Source organism: Meleagris gallopavo, chromosome 3, assembly GCF_905368555.1.
Source record: "Meleagris gallopavo chromosome 3, MGAL_WU_HG_1.1, whole genome shotgun sequence".
NCBI classification, from domain to species: domain Eukaryota; kingdom Metazoa; phylum Chordata; class Aves; order Galliformes; family Phasianidae; genus Meleagris; species Meleagris gallopavo.
In genome coordinates, this window is record NC_139406.1 from 12,499,032 (window position 1) to 12,522,042 (window position 23,011).

Consider the following 23,011-nt stretch of genomic DNA (forward strand, 5'->3'; position numbering starts at 1 on the left):
AATAACTTCTTTTAAAAGACCAATAAATAAATAAATAGGATTAAAATCTTGTTTACATTTGTGCCCAACAGTTCTCCAGTAATTCAAAATAGAATGTGGCACTTAGAAATTGTCTTCCTAAGCATTTCTATAGGTGGTGTGGTTTAATGGAGTAGAAAACAAGAAGATAAACAGTCAAATTACTTCAGAAATACTTAATTGAAACTTAATTTAATGCTCGCGAAAGGCAATGGATTAACAAGATTGAAAGCTGAATTACTCATTTACGGAACAAGAACTTTCTGCACAGAACCAATGATGTCTTTTCAATTGATTCCATGAAAAGACTTCCAAAAAGGACAAAGAAAATGTTAAGATGAGAAACATAGTTTTTGTTTCACACAACAATAGCAGGTGGTACTTTGTTTGTTTGGGGCTGAAAGGAAGAATCTGGTGCTGGCATATCCACCTATTAGTCCCTGAATGGAAATTACCAGCTTGTTTCATGTTGGGTCATAGAAAATCAGCAGATCAGCTGAATTTCCTCAGGGATCTTGTTACTGACTTATGATGAATTTTAGTTGGTGGCCTATAATCCAAAGGACCAGATCTCTGAGCAGTTAGGAGGACATATATATATATATATATTTTTTTTTGCCAAAGCAGTATTTGTTTCTGATACACATAACTATTTACAGTTGAGGTTCTCCTGTAATTTTAGAGATGAAATCAGCTATTTTTTCACACAAATGTATAGTCATATAATCGACTTGGCTTTCTTTTCAAAGGTATCTTCAAAGGCATTTTTTAATGGGCAGCACTGTCTCCTCTTAGCTTAGTTGTGCACTTCAAAAAGGGTAGTTAGAGCATGGTCAAACAAGCTCTGACAAATCTAGCTTTTGCTTTTGCAGTTTAAGAAATTACTGCCCCCAGCTCTGTGTTCCACCTCTCTCCCTGAAGTTACCAACCCTGCACCAGATTTTGTACAGAATTGGCTGAGACATGTAAATCCATTCTCTTTTGCTGTCTCTGTTTTGAACACACTAACCTCCAGTGGAGGACTGCTACAGCTTAAACTAATGATGCCATTTCTGTCATGAATATGAAGAAACTCAAGGCTTGGTCACTGTAAACATCAGGACATCTGTAGAAAGGCAAATCCATTAGGACATGAATGGAGCCAGGGAAATCTTTGTCAGCATGAGGAAAGGTCATTTCTCCATTGGCGTCTGTATGTCCACCCCTTCTGCCATAATAACCTACACCTACAGGACTCTATTTCTTTTTTTTTTCTTTTTTTTTCTTTTTTTTTTCTGGGACGTTCTTCGGTACAAAACATCCATTCTAGCCCCAGGTGATACATACAATTCACAGCTAAGCATACCCTACCTGGATAAAACCCAATGTCTGAAGCTGACACTGCTTTTATATTTGTGCTTAGTGACTCAAAAAAACACCCAAGCAGGAAAGACCTCTAAAAAACCCCAACTTCTAAGCAGTAAATGTAGAATTTGGGGAAGAACCTGAGAGCTTATTTCCCAATTCATGGGCATAGATAATTTGCATTTAAATGACTAGGCTTTTGCTCATGAAGAATTTGAAGTATAGCTCATGATCTAGGCCAGGTGGACAGGTAAAATAAAGTCTGTTAAGTGTGAGAACTGTCACTCAGCCTACTGAAGCACACTAAATATTTAGATAGGTAATTACACTGTTTACCTTAATCAGAAAGGGCTTGTGAGGCTTTGAAAATATCCTTCTGTTTTGCAGGCAAGATATAAAATGTTCTCTAATGGGAGTGAAGTTTATGAGGGGAAAAATGTTCCCTCTGTAAGGATATTTGTGAGAGGAATTTCAATTGAGGGTAGTTCATTAACAAGAGGGTGTCTAAGCATTCCTTTATCTAGTTTTTACCATGTGCGAAGATATTTTTAAATAAAAATAACTTGAAATATTAACAGGTATATATGATCAATTTGCTGAAACACATAAGTGAAGCCTCAAATATGCTTTATGCTCATGCTTCAAGCTTGCCTGCTTTCAAATGTTTCATAGAGTCATATTAACTACTGTGGTTTGCTGTCAATGGTTGGCAGCAGGCATATTGCTCACTACATCCAAATATGACATTTCAAATCGTTATTTAATCCATAAGGAAAGGGGTGATTGTCATATCTTGATATATTTAGTATTAGGAGATTGATAAAGGTTTGCTGTGCAGCTCTTAGAAATAATAGAATGTTACTGAACCAAGTGAGGCTCATGCAGGGTGTGCTATTGCTGCTGTAAATTAGAATTACAACCCATATGGTGACTGGCCCTTGGTGGAATTATATCTCTGGTTATCTTTACTAAGCTGCTTGCCTGAAAAGGTATGCACGTTATTTCTGTTCCTTAGACTCAATGTATGAGTAAATTATGTGCTAGTGCTCTCTGTGAGGCCCTGAGATCCATGAAGGTGTGAAATATATGTCTTAGAATGTTGGTCAGTATATTTTGACAAATGATTTATAAAATTGAAATATTTTTTTTTCTTTTCCAATTTTGACATTTCAGTATTTATTCTTGATCCTTTTTTTTTTTTTATAATAGAACATTATGATGTGACACTTTTCTTTCTCTTTCTAAGAAAATATGTCCTATGCTATTTTACTTTCTGTCTTGGTCGGTATGCTTCTTGTCTATTAGTGCCTTTTAAGCACTTAGAGGATTTATTTCAATGAAGTTTTGCATAGAGACAGATATTTTGACAGATTTTAGGTTCCTGCAAAGTTTGTAACAAAGATTTGACTAGGCAAGAAAGACAGACCTTATAAATCCCTCCCTTGAAGGAAAGGGAAAATGTGAGCACAAAACCAGGTAGACTTGACAGAATACACATCTAAGACCAATCCTGAGATACAAATCCAAAGAAAGCCTCATTTGTGTCTGCTGTTCAGCCACCTGTTTGTTTATCAGCTTTTGCTTTCCCTCTTCCTGCTAAATGTCTTTCATTGCCATAATGCCTAGAATCTGATAGCCAAATAATATGATAGGGAAAACCATAAAATTTATGGCTAGCAAAGGGGCAGTCTAGCTCCCTGCTGCTATCTTCCCTGACCCTGCTTCTAGCCACCTTGTCATTCCCCTTCCTGGTGCTGATTCAACTCACTAGCCGTAGAAAAAAAATAATTTGCTTCCTTGGTGGTGTTTTTTTTCCTTTTCTGAGTTTGGTCTGTTCAGTTCAAGTCTCACGAGTGCCACAGCTAGCATAAGGGAGGTGCAAGAACCTGTGAGGCATAAGCCATGAGCTGAAGGATTGACTCAATTTGATACTGAATTTTAAGGCCACTTCAACTTCTACCAGAGATTATTTACGCACAAGTTTTGTGCAGTGCTGGGGTAGAACCTGAAGTTAATCTGACCCAGTTGTCCTAGAAACTCCTGTTTTAATATGAGACACCTGTGGCCAATAAAAGAGTGGCCCACAGAGGCTCTGTCTATTATAAAAGACAGAATACCGGAAATTCAGGGAATGAGATGAAAAATTATACCAGTCCCACTTAGAATCATAGAATTATTTAGGTTGGAAAAGATCGAAAGATCTGCCTAAATCATCAAATCTAACATTAGCCTAACACTGCCAAGTCTACCACTAGACCAGGTTCCTAGGCACCTAGTGTACATGTCTTTTAAATACCTAAAGGGCTTGCTCCTTTGCTTCACATCCCTTTCAGTGAAGAAATTTCTTCTAATATCGAGCCTAAACTTTCTCTGGTACAACTTGAGGCCATTTCTTCTTGTCTTACTGCTCGTTGGAAGAACGGACCCCCCACATTCAATCTCATTTGAAGTAAGTATAAAGTGTGGTAAGTTCTCCTCTGAGCCTCCCTTTCTCCGGACTAAGTAACTGCTGTTCCCTCAGCCACTTTTCATGAGACTTATTTTCTAGATCCTTCAGCTATTTTGTTGCCCTTCTTTGGACACACTCCAGTACCTCACAATCTTTCTTGTAGTGAGGGGCCAAAACTGAGCATAGTAATTGAGGTGTGGCCTCACCAGAGTCCAGTACAGAGGGACCATCACTTCTCTGGACCTGATGGCTACACTATTTCTGATACTAGGATGCTAGGATGCCTTGGATTTCTTGGCTACCTGGGCACACTGCTGGCTCGCGTTTGGCTAGCTGTCAACTGATACGCCCAGGTTCTTTTCCGATGGGTAGCCTTCCAGACACTCTGTCCAAAGTCTGCAGTGTTGTATGGGATTGTTGTGAACCAAGTGCAAGACCCAGCTCTTGGTCTTGCTGAACCTCATACAGTTATCAGTACAACCCATGCATTTGTTATGGACTTCTACACAGAAGATGATCTGGGGCATTTCACTACATCAGAGAGGTGGCCAGTGTGTCCTCTATTACCTATCCACACTACTTCATCTTTTCTAGATTGTTATTGCACCTGAAGGTGCCGTGGCCTGCCAGTATTTTAATACGTGCCACACTTCAACCCCAGATAAATCAAGTGAACTAGCACAACCAAATATCTCATCCTTCTGCTCTCCTTCATGGCAGCTGCCTCTGGAATATGCTGAGGTTGCAGTGGGAGTGTGGCTCTTATTTGTGCTGGAGTGGTAAAGCAGTGCTGCATCTGCCTCTTGTTCCTCAGGTTCATGACTCGAGCTGATGATTAGATCCCAGCCTATTCTGAGAAAGTTACTGTCCAGTAGATGTGTCAGTATCGATTCTGGAAATGATTCTTTTGTGAACAAAAAGCTGGAAATGGGAACATATTTCTTAGAAATTGAAAGAAAATAATAAATGAGGATGAAAGACCTCCCACAGTTACATACACACTAATCACAACTGCAAAGGCATAATTAAAAAGCCACAAAGTTCTAGGTAATATTCAAACTGATGAGATCAGCTGAAAATTATAAAGATTATTCTACAGGAAAACTAAATTAATATTTTCAGTATTGGTAAAAATATTTCCTCATGAAACATTTCAGACACTGACATATTTGACTCACAGATTGTGATGGGTATTTAGTTAATGCTTAGCTTTGACTCCTATAAAATAGTGATGGCAGTGATTTGCTGCCTTGAACAAACCAGGCTTTAATTTGTTCTGGGGTTCGTTACTATTCATTAATGTGCATTTCTATTCTTAGCCTGGTTTCTTAAGGTAAGAGGTTCATAGGTAACACACAGTATATGTTTATATGTGTGTATCTATTTCTTACTGTGTGAATTTTGCATCTGCTGATTATTTCAACCAATGTCTTCAGAAGGGTGTTATCACAGAAATGAATACCCTTTCATGAGAAAAGGCAAACAGAAAGAAACACTTGCTGAGTGAAAGAACATAACATGAGTTCAGCCATTACTACATCCCTATCCATAGAATTACTTCACCCTTAGGTAATTGGAGGTGAGACCTTCTTAGGCACCCAAGAATCAAACCAAGATGCAAAAATCTGCAAGAAACAAGGCTTCTACCATTCACAGAACTAGTTGTTGTATTATCATAAAGATACTAAGCTTGATATTTTTTGCTTTTCATACAGTGCATTCTGCAGTATTTGTGTACTACGTTATCAGTAATATGTTGTTTTCAATTTACTTATGCAAACAGTGAATTCTGTTATAGCTATTTTTGTAGCTGAAAACTATGACTGCTTAAGTGAAGCAGCATCCAAAACAGCCACACCATACTGCAGAGAAACATGACTGTGAGTGCTCCATAAAACATAACTCACACAGAACAAAGAAACCTTTTCAGGTTACAAAGCATGATATGAAAGTTGGATTTCAGCACTTTGTAATCAAGCACAGTGTTGTCAAGCTAGTGTTAAAAGAGATACTCCGAATGCCAGAAAAAAACAAACTGCAGCAGCATGGAGCTCATGAAGGCTAAATTTCCCTGCTAAGAAGCAGTGTGAATTAATTCGTACTGCCATGGCCAAAATTATTCCCATACTCAAATCAGCTAATATAAGTCTTATTTGGGTATCTCTGTGCTGCACTGACAGTTGCCACTCCTGTCTGAGTCCTAGTAAACAAATATAATAGGGTAAAACATGAGCCATTTCAGATATCACTTCAGCATCCTAACTTCCTGGATGTGCTCTGCATTGAAGATGCTTGCACAGAAATCTAGGTGAAGACTTCTGGTCTCCAATGTGTTACGTAATTCTGGGCAAAATGGGTGATTATATTCATTTCAAAACATGAGACTCCTTTTCTCAACAGGGTGAAATTTTCCTGAAGGAAGCCTATCAAAATTTCCCATTATCTGTGTCTGGAAAAGAATGTCTTTCCACTGATTTCTTTTTCAGCTTTATGATAATTAGCAATATCTAATGACAGCATTTTTTTTCTTAATTTTCTGTTCACAACAAATCTTAGTTTAATACATTTAAATGTAACAAACTGTAGACTTATCCACATACAGATACTGATGATGTGTACCATAAAGTGCATGTACTGAATTTATATTGCCTCAATTAAGCATTTACATTTTCCCCATAACTTTTCATTTGCTGTAATGCATCTGTCAATGAAAATATTTTACTGTGGATATGCAAAGCAATTTAAAGCTTTGCTTTAAATTTTGCTGTGGTGAAACCAACACACAAAAAAATTTTGCACCAGTTAGGATTTACAGGACAGTATAGAGGGGACAGTATAACAGAGATAGGTTCATTAGCTTACTGAATACTCAGTTGTGGAAACACTGCTTGGTACGTAAGTCTTGCCTGAAGCCCCTGTCCCTTCTGACATAATGTTCACATCTATTTTTGCCCAGTCAGTAAAACTGTCTACTCCCCATTCTAATAAGTCTTTATGGGTATAGAAGAAAGAATATGCCAGTGGTTGGTTGGCAGCCACAGGCTACTTCTGTGATCTTGAGCATTAGAGGCAGAATTGTTAAAGAATGCAGGTAAGTAGTCAGTAGGCTTTCCAGAGACACTTAAGGGCCTGTTTGCCACAGAGAATAATAGGAATTACGCACCTGGTGTTTTCAAATATCCTGACTCAGTGCCTATGGCCATGTCTAGACTGCAAAGCAATGCACTCCAGGGCTCCCTGTCTCTGTACGGACTGCCTTCCCATGGAAACCAAGACAGAGGGTGGGAATAAGGTGATGTTCCACTTAGAGTCTGCACTTTCACATAGTTTTCTTGCATCTTTAAGCACTTGAACAGTTTTATGCTTCTAAACAAAGTGTCAAAGTACCTTAAAAATCAAACTCGTTATTGCTTTGGGACTTGTTTCCCCATCAGAAAGGCAGAGACAACATTTTTTTTCCTTACGTGGTCATTATAAAGAAAAATAGATGAATGATTTTGCAGAGCTTCAAAGCAATATAAACCAACATGCTCAAGGAAGTCTGTGCAGGGGCAGTACTAACAGGATGGGAAGAGAGGTTAAGGTAGTACTTGTCCTCCCATTAGCATGTAGCATGCAATTCCGCATTCACTTTGCAGTAGTATTCCTCCCTGAGATGTCAGAAACAGATGCAATCTTCCCAGAATGAAATGGCGTCATTAACAAGCTGCTTCTGCATGTCTTTTCCACCTCCAATGGTTATAAAAATTCTCATTGACAATTGCACACAAACATTTGATCTACCTTGGATCTCCATTTCTCCAAAAATAATGGCCAACTAATGCCCAGCATGTTCTGTGGCTAAGCTCTACTTTTGCACTGAACTGTGGGAGTTATTTATAGCTATAAATGAGGATGATTTTTGAGAATACTGTCTCTATAGAAACTGGTGGTGGACTAGACCAAAGAGGTTTCTTAGAGGAAATTCCCCTGCTCTTTTTCCTCTGTAGATGATGAAAGAGCTTGAACTCCTTGTTGGCTGGTAGAGAAGGGTGCGTTTGGCATATAAATATATTATTCATCTCTTTTCTATGAACAAAAATGTAAACATTTACCATTGACAGTATTTACTTAAATAAAAATCTTTCTTCAACTACATTTCATCTGGGTCCATGTGTTGACTTCACTTGCATTCCAAAAAACCAAGGGAAATTCCAGCATACGCACACAAAATTACATTAAGATGGTGTTAGGGTTGCTGACTCTCATTCCTAAATAACACAAAAACTAAAAGTACAGGAAATCCTGAGTTAAGGCTCTTTCACAAACTTTAGACATAATTTCCTTTTTCATACATAATACTTCCTCCAGTGCTGGTGGAATCAATTTGTGGCTGGCTGTTCTGGCATTGGGACAATGAAGTGGGAGCAGAATACAGCAAATCTGCGCAGACTCATTTCATTTCCACTTATATGTGTGGTATGACCGTAAGGACGGTGATTTTGAGTGCTTACAGCTCAGATGTTTGAAGTACTCTGATTTTTGAAGATTGCTACCAGGAAGCAAATTAAAAATCATTTTAAAAAATCAGAAAATTCTACACGGAGTAGGAATCTCAGGAAGAGATGCACTTTCAGGTAATTGCCAGTCCAGGTCAAACTGCCCACTCTGGTTTTAAGATTTTAACATCTTCCTGATCCCTAATAATTCAGTTTTCTCAAGGCACCTCACGAAATTGAAGCATTACAATAAACATTAGTCTTTCCCTGAGGGGAACTCCTGCTGTGAAAGATAATACTAAATTGCATTAGCAAGTTTCCTGTTGCCAAAAGGGTCTGCATTATGGGTGCAATCATTAAAAACCATCCATCTACTGAGGTGCTATCAGTTTTAGGGGCTAGCTGCATATTTTGAGGCCTGCAAGTGAATTGCGCTTGCTGCTGTGGAAGGAAGCAATAAATGTCTAGATGCTGATAGCAACATTCCTCGCTATTTTAGAACAGGAAGTTAAAGAGCAGCATGCAGCTGAAACTGCAAGGAAAGTTCCAGTAGTCACTCTGAATTTGGTTACTGCTTGGGAACTTGCCCTGCTTTGCCAGGGCAGTGCTACAACTCATATATGAACCACGATCTTGTGGTTTTTCTACTCTCATTTGGAGGAAAAAAACAAAAAACAACACACAAAAAGCATCCTTCGCTACAGCATAAAATAGCGCAATAGCAGAGCTGCAAGTGAGACCCACCACTTTGGTAACATCTTTCTATCTCAAGTGATACCAGACTTCGAAGATTTTCCTTAACAATATAAATTCATTTATAGAGCTAAACTAAGCCCAATTAACTGGACACCAAGAAACAATTATGTACATTAAAAACCTCCTGTTCTCACAGATCAATAGCTACCCAGACGAACAGTGGTACTGAAGTCATTTCTATTTTATTCTGCACTTAGGATGATGCAAAGAAGTGGAAGGGATGGAAAGAGTTTTGTACCCCTGCCAATATGTGGCCATGCTTCCCGCATACCATACCTAATGGAAGTGTAAACACAAGGCAGACAGTTCAACTGGCTGATCCAGTGAAAAATTACTTCTGAAGGAAATGAAAGAGTTCCTTGGGTCAGTAAGCTGTGTCAGGTCACACTTGAGGCAGTATCTTCATTATCATATACAACAGCCGGGGGATAGAGGAGCAGAACAAGACCATGCTTCTGGTAGCTGCTATCAAGGAGTTCCACAGCTACAGTATGGAGACTCACCCTCAGACTCACCAGGGTGATGGGCAGTTTGGCTTAAGGACAGTGGGCATCCTCCTCTACATGCATAAATGAAAGAAGAGAACTATGAGACAAATGAATTACAAGGGCAGCACACTATTACCTGACATGCTGAAAGCAGGCTGTGGCAGACCACTGAGAAGAGCTGGTCTCAGGGTGGGAGATCTTAATTATGTTAGCAGCAGGACCTAGTTACAACATGGATGAAACACTTGAGAGAGTTAAAAATAAGCACTGACTTTGCATTGGAACGAGAAATACACTTCAAACTAGGACAGAATTTAGGAAAGACCTGTCTGGAGCCTGCAGTGTCCTGTCTCTTGCAGGAACAGAACAATTACATTTTGCAGAATCTCCAAACTGCATTTCTAGAGTTCTTCCAATCATCACAGACCTCCTCAGCAGTTTGGACAAAGAAATCTGTATTGACGTCCAGCCTAGACAAAAAGAAGGAAATCATTTCACCTATGTCATGCATGTTGGCTATTTGTTTTAGACAGCCATTATAAGAAACAGCAAGAAATACTCACCTCCAGTGCCATTCTCTTGCCTTATTTTGGACTTTTTCAGATGAAATGGATTGTGCTTCATGAGATGTTTATCTCTTTCCCTTGATAGTAAATGGAACTTAAGGTGATTACTTCAGATGCAGCTGTCTGTGTTTCAGGCTACTGAAGTTAAGTGAGCTGCATCTCATCTGAGGAGCTGTCACCTTCTGTCCAGCTGCAGATGATGAAGTATATGGTACTATGATCCAAATATTGAGGGGTTAATGTTGTAAGACTCAGAATTATTCAGTTTTATGGTTTCTGTCACCCTGTTGCCTTAGAGGTTTTCCCTATCTAGTTAGCCTCATCTCAATCTCACAGCCAAAGGCAGCTCATATCTCTCTTAACTAAGCCCTTCAGAGGAAGCAAAAAAACCCGTATTTTCTGGATTTCATTAGCAAAATTTTTATAATTATAAATCAAAACTGGCTCAGTTCAGTCACCCCTCTGGAACTGCCCTATGTATTGTTTTGCTGAACTTAGACCTAGAAGTTTGAAAAAGCCAAATGTCTACTGGTTTCTTAGGAATCCTTGTGAGTCTCCTAATCAGGGAAATGTCCTAACATTTACCTTTAGTAGACTGTCATTTAATTTAAATCTTGCTCTAGTGACAGTTTCCTTTACAGCAGTAAACAGCCTCTGTGTTGGTACTTCGATGTTCCAAATATTTGATGCAGTTATTACACAATGTTCAGTACTTGGTGATTCAGGTGAATCTGTTTGGATCTTCTAACATTTCTGTGCCAAACTCCCCCACAATCACAGAATCATCAAGGTTGGAAAAGACCTCCAAGATCACCCAGTCCAACCATTCACCTGTCATCAGTATTTCTCACTAAACCATGTCCCTCTGTACAACTAAATCGTTCTTGAACACCTCCAGGGACAGTGACTCCACCACCTCCCTGGGTAGCCCGTTCCAGTGCCTGACCACTGTCTCAGAGAAATGAAATTCTGTCCTAAACAGAAAGGGACTATCTGTAAGTGGCTTGAATTTTGACAGTTGTATCATGAGGAAATGCTTTCTATTTTGGAAGTTAACTTCAGTTATTGTGTGACTAGAACTGACTTCATAATATGCAAAATGAAACTATGACCTTGTTGAAGTCACTGGAGTTTTGTCATTAACTTACAAGATGCGATTTTACCCATACAGCAGTAATGATATGTCTTACAAAAACCTTAATTATTAGTATTGTTTCTATTTACAAATGTTTAAACCACTGTTGACATTAAGAACATTTTTCTTATATATTTGTAACATATTACTAGAGAGAAGATACAGGGAAAATGCCATCTGATGTATATTAAAGATAAGTAACTCAGATGACCCACCACAGCACTCTAAATAATTGTGAATACTGCATGTTTTTCTCAGCTCTGGTTTTATGTTGAGTTCACTTGGCTATCTTTACCTTGAAAAAGCTCTCCCAGAGAACAGCTGAAATCCAGTTAAAAAATATATATATATCTTTTTTTCATTTACAATCACATTTTCTTTGACTTATATGAAATTTGTCAGTAACTCTTGGAGCTGTTACAGTCTTACTGGGTTTAGAATCCGTCTTGGTAGCAGCCATGGATATATGGCTACTGCCAAAGGAGAGAAGCTCAAGTGTTGCTTAAGGCTTCCTTCAGATAAAGACGCATTTCAAGGGTTTTTTTCAGCCCCGTGTTGAACCTTCAAAATGCTTCATTTATTTTCAAGTGGTATTCAGTATTTTCTGCAATTGTCTTAATATTTTCTTTAAGCAGTATGAAAAATACAGAATTCAAAACCTGTAATTGTTAAGGAAAAAACAAGGCTCGAATGCGTAAGAGACTTGTTGCATCTTGACAAGCAGAAGCAATGCATCAGTTGAGCAGTCAGTAACCAGCCTCCAAGTCCATAATAAATGCTATGGGGAAGGCACTAGCAATTGCATTTGTCTCTGAGCCCAACATCGTGACAATGGCCAATATGTTCAGTATTTATCCTCAAGTGTCAGCTCCTGGCTAAACTTCATATTGCAGTATTGATAATATGGAAATGAAGGTTTCTTGCCTTTGCAATTACAGACTTGAAGAGGATAATAATATTAGAAAAACGCCCCTAAAGCTCAGAAGCTGTAGGAGAAAATGCCACTTTTCCTCAGTGCTCTCATAAATTTTAAATCACTCTGATTTTGTGAGATTTGATTCAGGATCTCTGGATGCACTCGTCCATATAGCAATAATTGCAGCTACTTTATCATAAATAAAGCAACCACCATTTAATGAAAATAAAGTGTTCAAAGCACCCTCTAACTGTTTTTGTATTAAAACTTGAAATGGTGGTGACAGCAAAGCAATGAGATGAGTTTTTCCCTGATGACCATGAGAAGAATTTTCGCTTCAAATTTTAATGGGCATTACATTATAGACAGGCCTGGATGCACACATGCCTAGCAAGGTTATTCAAATTTTCCATTATGAGACTCTGTTTTCAGTTATTTGTAACTTTGCCAAAGTTTAATTATTTGCACTGAAATTTTCCGCACTGAGTATCTGCCTGAGGCTGAATTTCTGGAGTGGAGTGTTGGGGTTTTTTTTTTTGTTTTTTATTTTTTGTTTTTTTTTTAAACAAATAATTCAAATAATTCAGTCATCTCTGAAATCAAGGCTAAGGGAAAATATGTTGTTTTCATTAAAAAGCAAAAACAAACAAACCAAAAAAGACTTCAGAGAGTTCTGCTGAAATTTTATGGGGAATATAACAGGGTTATCAGGATTTTTGGAATGGGCTTAAAATTTGGGAAGGCTTGACTTTATTTCAAAAACATGCTACTCTCCACCTTAAGACAACTTGTCATTTTTGGCTAACTTCTAATGCTTTAGAAAACAAAACAAAACAAAAACAACAACAAAAACCATTCCACAGAAGTCAGTCCAGAAGTCTCAGGTGTCAGTGGCTGCATTTCTCAAAGATTCTGTAATTATAATGCGTTCCAGACTGAGGCTGAGCAGGATTTTCCTTGCAACTCCAGCTCTGTGTCATACTGGGCTGCAGTCCAAGGCTGAGCGCAGAAGCTCTGTTTTTCCCACCTACTCTCAACAGGAAGTGAGAAGGAGGAAGCTGCACTATTTAAAAGCAGAATGTGCAAAAAGCTGATCTGCCTGGAGATGAGGAGCAGATAGGAACCAAGATACCAGAATGCAGATGGAGTGTGATGGAAGAAGGAAACGGGAGAACTACAGCAATAAAGACAGTAAATGGCACATGAAAAAGGAGGTGAAGAAATTCTGAGCCAGCAAGAATAAAAAAAGAATAGATGATGAAATGTTGGCAACTGTGAGGAAGACTGAAGGATATACTCAAACTAGGTGAGAAATTGGTGCTGGAAGTCAGTTTATAGAGAAACCTTTGGTGGAGAATTTAAAAGGGCCAAGAGAGACAGAACAGATTCAAAGTTAGAAAGGAAAGGAATTAAGGGAAATAACTAAGAGATGCCAAGCAATGCAAATGGAGTTGGAATGAGGAGCGAGGTTAAGAAGAAGATAAGACTGAGACAGTGACTGGTAGAGCCATTAGCTGTGCTTTGCAGGAATAAATACAAATATCTGTTTCCTGTGGATGTGTAATCAATCAAGAGCCCAATAACCTTAAATAACTATAACAATTCAGCCATTGTCAAAAAACAGGTTGGAAAAAACCTATCAGAATATATTATCATATTGCTGCAGTCCACACAGAAGATAGAAAATATTACTGCTAGTTATTCTATTAGCTTAAATGTCAGGAAGCTATGTGGGTATGTACATTTTCCTTACCCACTGATAAAACATGCACATAACATTTAGGTGTGACAACTGGAACATGTGGGGTTGTTTTTTTTTCTACTTTGGCTCAAAATAGTGCAACTTCTCTACTCATTGAAGAATACGATGGAATTTTGTTAAGACCAAGTATTCGTAAGTTAGGAAATTGTAAGTTAGGAAGGACTAAAGCTACACACCATGCAGACTATGTATTGGCTCCTTTGTGCTTTGGTGGACGTACAATTGCACGATTGCTTATCTGTCTTATTTATTTTACAGTAGCAATATGCACCTTCTTTTAGCTCAGAAATTCTCTATGTAGCTCTTAGCAAGTTACTGGAGTACTAGTAGCTTTTCTTATGCAGACCTGCTTTTTTGGGTGCCTCACCTGAATTCCTTGATCTGAATTACTGAATTGTTGCATATGTGAGATATCAAAAGGAATTAAAACATATATAAATTAATTGCTCAAGATTGGGCACCTGAAACTGAGCATCTCAAATTACAGGGTAGTTTTAATCTTTTCTCTACAGATAGCAGGGGTAGCTATATCACTTTAACTACAAGAGTTATAAAAGTAAACATATTCAAATCTGTGAAGTACACAGACTAGAGTGATGAAAACCACTGAAAAGATCATGAGGAAGTTAATCATTCTGTTATCAGAGCATATTTTGAATACTGTGAAATAAACAAAGCAAACGGGCTCATACTGAAGAAGAAAAAGAAAACAAAAAGTAAGATACCATTTAAAACTACTTGCCATCCCTGAGTGCTGATAGAGCAAAAAATCTTGGCAGGAAACTTTGGTACCGACATGCAACTAAAAGCTTTTGTATGTAAGAGAGGAGTGAAGTTTGAAGATGACCTGTCTTCTTGTACTTTCTACCTTTGGATTGCTTGACTTTGCACCTTGAATGACACTTCCGATATGCTTTATACATACATACAAAGCCTTAGCAATTCTGCACATTATACATATGTAATTGCCAATATCACCAAAACCCCAAGATGGCATTATAGTTTTGTTTTACAAAACTGTTTGGAAACAAACATGCTTTTGCTTGTAATGCTGTATGTTGCTAAAACGTTTTAAAAACTCTTCTTTCTCTCTCTCTTCCTTTCTGTTTCCTGTTTTTCTCCTCCATACTTTACAAATACCTTCTTCAAAAACTGCAGGACTAGCTCTGGCTCAGACAGCTGCAGAAACAGCTTGGCTTCAGACATTTACCACAGCAGATTTGCTTAATCAAACAACCATCAGAGCAGCTTTGTTCCAAGCAGTTGCCAAAAGCCTGTCATGCTACAATTTCAAAAAGCTGTTCCAGCAGCTTTGCTGCACAAACCAGAGACGCTCATCATGCATAGAGTGACATCATACATTTCTAAGTAGGAAGTCCAATGATGTTAATGTTCTGTATAATTCTGTGGCATAGGTTTATTCATCTAATTAAGGTATTTGGAGGAATGCTTGTCATACTTTGGAGTTACGGCCATTGTATCTACTTTGTATCTTTTACAAAAAAGTAATAGTTTGTTGTAGACATTTTCTACAGTTGGCCTTTATCCAAACACAAATGATTTCAGAGAGTTTGAAGAAAATCCTTTCAACAAATTTGAATAAGTAATTTAAAACCAAAAGCCAACTGAGAGCCATCGAAATAAAAGACTGAAAAGTAAGCTGAATGCTGTATGCTCATGGAGTTGAGACATCATCATCTATCAAATTTTTGTGGTTTCAATAGATTGTTTAACCTGTACTAAAGCCTTCAGCGATATGCATTCTAGCAGCTGCTAAGAGAAACCTGCTCCAGAGTGTTAGTATGTCTACTTTATAAGTTTCTAAGTTTATAAATTTTTCCCAACAGCTAGCCTGAATTTTTCTTCCTGCAGTTAAGTCTATTATTACTTGTCATACAAGAAGTCTTGAACTGGGAGAACTATGCATATATATCCTTCTCACTAGAAGTGTCTCCTTCAGGGCCCACAATGACTGTTTCAGTCTTCTCTCACTGAACATGGTTTCTTGACTTACAGTCATTCTCACCACTGTTCTCCAGACTATCTTTAGTAGTTCACTTCTTCCTTGAAGAGCAATGCCCAGAGCTGGACACTTCAGTCCAGCTGAAGCTTTGCCAGCTGTGAGATTTGTAGGCTGTGCTCTTCTTAAGAGAACTCTGCACACAGTTAATGCCAAAGAGGATAAGTATGGTATCCTAAATGTCATGGGCACTTACAGCTCATCTGGGAATACTCAACAACTATGCAGGAAATATATTTGATCGACTAATAAGATTAGATCTTGAACATGCAAAAAGTTCTGCTAACAATAAATATTTGAAGTCTTAAAAAATGCACGCCAATTTCCCACAGTGTATTAACTAGCTTAGCAGTGAAGTACTGTTTTTCTCTTGTGAACCTATATTTTTTGGAAGTTTAGAAATAATGGCTACAGTGATAGCAGTTAAATATTCATGTTTAATTCCAGCAGATCTGAGTTTACTTCGTTAATTCTCTTACGACTTGCCAGCTATCTTCCTTCTGTGCTTCTGAAAATTACATACATTAGATGACTTATCTTTCATGGTAGACCTCATGTTTGGGCATAACTATAGTGCTGGGCTCTTTCTGATACATTTCTCTCCTCTAGACTTCAGTTGTTTAGAATTTAGTTGTTTCAACTTGTGCTTTAAGATAAAGGACACAGTATCACTACCTATTTACATCCAGCGCCTGTTTTGTCTGAAGGAGGGTGGAAACTATGAGCTAGATCTCTAAGTGTCAGAGACAGCTCCACACCAATATTTACAGCACTGAACTTCAGGAGCCATGCCTCCACCCTGAGTTTCCTAAAAGGCCTTAGAATGGCTTGGTTTGGAAGGGACCTTAAAGATCATCTAGTTCCAACTCTTCTGCCATGGTCAGGGCTACCACTCACTGAAGCTGGATGCCTATAGTTCAGAGCTCAAAGGCCCAGACTCTGGATGCAGGAAAACAATAATGTCAACAAGAAAACCAGCATAAGTCTGGAGGCTAAGCTCTGAACCTGAGTGATTGCTGTCAGGGTATAACAAGAAACTCACTTTCTCTTGTTGTTTACTACCTAGAATTAACATTTAGGCTCATATATTTCAATGAGGGGGATAGGCAGAGGCTCCGTTTTAACCAACAGCTCACTGGTTAGCCTGAGGACAGAAGAAGAGCCATTAATTCCTCTCCCTGACGCTGCTTTACTTTACTGGGAACAATTAAATATTCATTAGGCAAAAGAGAGAGCATTACCTTATTACTTAGCATTCCTGCTAAGAGAGAAGAGGCCTCCATGCCTGAGTTGATGAAATTTTAAGTACCTCATATTAAGTAATCATGAGAGCAGGCACTGGAATCTGGGCCTCTCTTTACTAAGGTGAGAGAGTGCACCACTGAGCCATCTTGCCACACCAGATTTCATATTCCTCGTCCTTGTTGTCTCTCTCTCAGTTTTAGCAAGTATTTTTCTGTTCTGTGCACAGTAAAAACATGTAGAAAGAGTGGATGTTGAATGACTTCACTCAAGAAACCAGACAGATCTGAAATTAAAACATGATTTTGGAAGGTGTGAAATGTCTATTCAAAAGGGAGAGGAAGGAACAAAAGGAGTTGCCTATTCAAAAGGGAGAGGAACGAACAAAAGAAGTTGCCTATTCAAAAGGGTGAGGAATGAACAAAAGAAGTTGTGTCTTCCCTGTCTAAGCTGAATTCTTTAGCTGATGAGTAAAAGAGCACTGTGAGTGTTGAAAGCTCTCTAGCCATGTCTCTGGTATGGCCCGATCTAACATTTCTGTACTTAGTGTGTTTTCTGAACAGGATTTCAGATGCAACTTAAAGGTGGGCATACCTTACTTGAGAAATACAAGGCTCAGACATCAACCTTGACAATTTCATTCATTTACCACACAGTAAACGGTGAAAGCTTGGGCATCTAGAGATTTAATATGCTTCCTGGCATAGAGGCATCTAAGTGAGGATTTCGGGCGCCTAAATTTGGGATTTCACCAACTAAACATTCTTGGAGATCACCTGTATATGCAATATTTGACCATAAATGTCTGGCATGTATACTTAGCATTTTCTTTGTTTGGCTTCAATATAATTTATCTTTTAAAGCTAACCCTTTATATTTGTCAGATTATTTCTGGGATCCAAAGTAAGAGTAGCTGTTTTTAATTCAGTGTCTAGGCAAAAAAAAAAAAAAAAGAGCTCATGTAAAATGATATATTGTCCTGCTTAGCACTTGGAATGTTAAATTCAGTAACAGCCATGTGTTTTAATTTATTGTTATTATTACTCTCACATTCCCTCCTAAGATTTAGAAACATGTATATTGCCTTCTCTAATGGTCACTGATTGTACGAATTTTGAGTTGATATGTTATTCTGTAAAATAAGAGATGTTTTGAAATAGAACAGGATTGAAAGAACTGTGGAAAATCAGTGTATTTGTAGTTTCATCAGGTATAGTTTCACTGGGCTTTGAAAAAATGGATACTTTATTTTAAGGATTACTTAGCACACATTCAGTGAGTCTGTACCATAACTGTTTTGATTAGAAATATATCTGGACAGTGCACAGGACTATCATTTGACTGTCCTTGGTTTTGCACCAATCAACTCTGTTCTCACACAAAGAACTCATTTACTGAGAAAGAAAATAGGGCAGCGGTGAAATTCACAGATACAGAATAAGCTGAAACAACCAGTTTTACACTGGACTATAAGGATCTGCCTACATGGTAAAGTGGAACCAAAATAAGAAAATGGCTTATATTTTATGCATACAGTTATGGTAGTTCAGGTCTTCATGAATGCTATAATTTTAGAACAATAGTGCTCAATTGTGAAATAAAATAGATTTTAAAAGTAAATTATTTAGAAATAGGGCAACCTCATTCTGAATGAAAACACTCCCAGACAGTCAAAATCTCTCATTTATACAAGGCCAAATTCCAGCCTTGGATATTTCACATTAGCTGTTCATAGGATGTGTAACAGCCATATTGAGCACAGTAATCAAAAAAAGCTTTTCCTGAAAGACAAAAGACAGTCCTTTGCCATTGGACTGTTGGTGTCTACCCTCTGAGGTCCAAAGTGCCACTCTAGCTGGAATGTTTGAAATGAACCTAAGAAAAGTTCAGGTAACACGAAAAGTATCCCTCATAGTGAAGTGGGACAATCCAAGCAGCTCTTTAACATCACAATATAATTTGTTAATAGCATATGGGAAAGGAGAAAACACGCATTTGTGCAATTTTTCATTTCCTTATGAAATAAAAGCTATGGAAGTACCTCTGTTTTAAAAACTGTTTGCTGTGCACTTCAGGTTTTCAAATAAATCTTTTCTGCTTTTGAAAGATTTCTTGGATAGCTTAAATGAACGGGTGTGGACGGGAAGACTTTGGTCATTAATCAGAGGGTTCAATTTTTCACTAGAGCATCTTTTCATACAAATATTTGAGCTGAATAAGCATTTGAAGTAAAAAGAATTTGAGGCTGACTAAAACTATTTCCTCTTTCAATTAAGTACATTTCATTTGCATGGTTGCTTGCATTACAAATGAATCACAAATTTTTAGGGCAATCAAGATCAGACTTTTTCCTTTGAAAATATAATAAATAAAAGCCCCAAACATTCATCTTTAAAATGTCTATCTTATTCTTGGAAGAAAACCCTTATCCTGTACATAACAAAGCAGCAACAGACAGACACAACCTGTCTTCCCCAGTTTTTGTAAACACTTTCTTGCCTAAGCTTGCATCTGCAGACATACCAAATTACACTGCGAGCTCCTAAGGAAAGCACATGCTCAGCTTTAAGAACGTGTGTAATTTTACTGTCTTCCGCAGAGCTGAAGCATATGTTAATGAGCTTCTTTGCACAGGGATGATGTCCTGAAATAGGACTGAAGTCTGATACCAGATACTGCAAGTTTCACAAGTTCTAACTTCCCACAACCTTCAGCGTGAAAATGTTGCAAGAGGCACCTGTGGCAATCCTCAGGCAGTGCCTTCCCTTCTGGACCAGGTACATCCAATAGCCCAGAGAGCGAGGAAACTGCAGCTGCAGGAACAAGCTTCTGCAGAGGAAAAGAAGTTGAGTGTTGTAGATAACTACGTAATTGTGTATGACAATATTTCATGCAGAAATGGTGCACGTGGTTAACCCAATGCTATTTGCCAAATTCCAGTGTAGTCAATTACAAGCATTACCACATATTCAAGGCTTATCAGTAATTTGTAAGCTGTGGTTGATTTTAGACGTGTTTGCATAATCTTCTATATTCTAGTCTTCCTTGGAGCAATGTGTATTTTCAGTCAGTCAGAACCAAGCACCTTTGTATCAATCTGAGAAAGGAATATCTCCCCCCTCCAAATTTATATATATATATATATTTTTTTCCTGTTTGTACAGTGTAACTTAAGAGCTGGGTCTGTCTGCTGGCTGATAAAGGTTATTACAGCTAGAGAGAGATTGGAACATACTTTCTTCCCAATTCAACAGTGTAAGAGAATTGTTGGGGCTGCATATCTCATAGTCTCTAGCAGTGGAAAGAACCATGAGCACAACTTTCGTTACTTTATAAGCAATAGTTCTCACATAACTACCAAAATTTCTGCTTGCTCAAAAGACTGCGTGACCATTTGACTCTTAGTTTAATGAATAAATACTCTCTTCAGTAATTTGCAGGCTTTACCTGCAGATGTGGAGAAGATGAAGCTTGTTAGTAGTCAGCATGGACTGCAAGAGCAGAGATACAATTCAGCTTCATGATGTGAGAGGGAGTTCTGGTCCTAAACTACAATTTCACTTGACCAAATATTTTATCATAGACAAAATTACTACACAGACCCTGGTATAGAAAGGAAGAACGTGAAAATATCACTGGACTTAAGAAATGGCTTCTATAGTGAGCACTGAATAATGTCTTTTCAATTTTCTTTCTTTCCACCAGTTAGCATCTTCCTTAGTACTTTCTAAAACTGTACATAAATAAGCTTTATACACAACATAAACAAGACAAAATATAGAAATAAGCTTTAAGTTTTGGTTTCAGGTAACTTTTTGCAAGCCAGTGGTATTTGCTAGCTTTAAATTCTCTCTTGTTTTTGAGTAAGTACTGATGTAGTTTCTCATTCTTAATCTTTATTGCCGTGCTTATTTCCATTTGGAAACTTGAAAGTTGTGGTTCATAGTAACATTTTGCCACACTCAATTACATTTTCTGATATCTGGGAGAGCATCTCAGAAAAAGTATTTAAAAGTCCTTTTCATCCCATGATTATATTAGATTGTGAGAACTCTGATTTAAAGAAACAGCAAACAAACCAACAAAATAGATCGAAATGTTCCTAATATACTGGAGAACTAAGTAGCATTCAGTGCTGCCAGCAGAGAGACTCAAGTGTAAAAGTGATCTGAGGCTGCAGGCCATAAACCAGTGGAAGCTGAAAGGCTTTGCAGATGTGATGTGGCCATTCTCTGTTGACGCTGGTGGTCATATGGTTATCACAGCACTGCTCCCACAGATGTCATTGGAGTGACGCTGGCAGAGCCTCTACTGGAAGATATCTGCCTTGCTCTTCCAAACAAAGTTGAAGTGCTACGATGACAGCTGCACAGAAAGTGAAGAAAAAGGGAAGACAATAGAAATCTGAAAGAAATATTGAAGATGTAAATAGAAGCAACTAACAGCTAACCACTGTCAAGATTCAGACCAGAATTTCACAGAAGTTAGAAAGCACAGCTACAAGAGGGTTCATTTTTATCCCAGATACGGCGCCATAAATCTGCAAGTGACTGTATTTACACTAGCATAAATGAAATCAGAATCTGCCTTAGACCCCTGAAGTAATTTTGATTTACCTCCCTTGTCCATTTATGCTATAAGAGTTTCTTCACAGCTGCATGCTACAACCATACAACACACACATAACTGTTTATGGCAATGCTACAAAAAAAGTTGGCCACTGAATGTAACAGCCTGCAGTCAGTTTACTCCTGTGAATGTCAAGAGAAGAGAAGTTGCTCTCAGTGCACCCTGGTCTATTGTTTTTCATTAGAAGGAGAGCAATGATGCATCAGTTTTTATCTCTACACAACATTCCCTGTCCTGGCAGTGAAAGGAATTATTACTACACACAGAAACAGATACTTCTGTTGAGAACACTGTGTATATTTTTTTCTGTTGTTCTGTGCATTGAGCCCCACCCCCACTTATGTACAACTTAGTCACTATGGAAAAGCTACTGAAAATGGTATAGATTTGTGAAGTACCAAATACTTTGTATTTTGCATAGAGTACACAGACAAACTGTATTAGCTCTGAGAAACACAGAGCATTCTGCTGGGCTATCTAAATCCACCACATTAAGAACAGCATAACTGGATTGAAGAACTGCTCAAATACAATAGTTGAATTCCTCACATACTAAATTGGAGAACTGTCCCCCCACACACACTTTTCAGATGCAAGAGATTACACTGTAGATCAAAGCCTGGTGCTCCACTGCAGCTACAGCTCAGATATTACAGAATCTGTACACTGAGGCATCCTTGCCTCTGTTTGCTACAAACTAGATGGTGCTGGAAAAGTGGACTTCTGAGGGACACACAACTTGAATCTGCATGACTTAGAACAGATGGAGGATAAGAACAGCCTGCTGTGCAAATGACATTACCTTACCCAAACGTATGTGGCAATATGCCAAATGTGTGGGTGTCCTGGCCTTCAAATGCATGAGGAGAATAAGTGTTACCTTTACCAGCATAGTACCTTGCTGTATTTTCATGCAATTTAAGTGTTTGGTTTCTTCCTTCCTCAGAGTATGAGGCTTGGGAAGATATTCAATGGTATACGTGCTACAATTTATAGCACTAGCACTCCTCCCCAACATACAATTATTTTCTAAGATGCTAAAGTATCTGGCACTGAATACTTGAACACAGCAAAACTATTTAGTCATAGAATGAACATAGGTGAAAATATGCAAAAGCAGAGGAGAAACAAAGAAAGAGACAGCACAGACATCTCTCTGTGCTAAAAAAAAAAAAAAAAAGTATTTAGAGAGAGATTTCCTGCAGCAA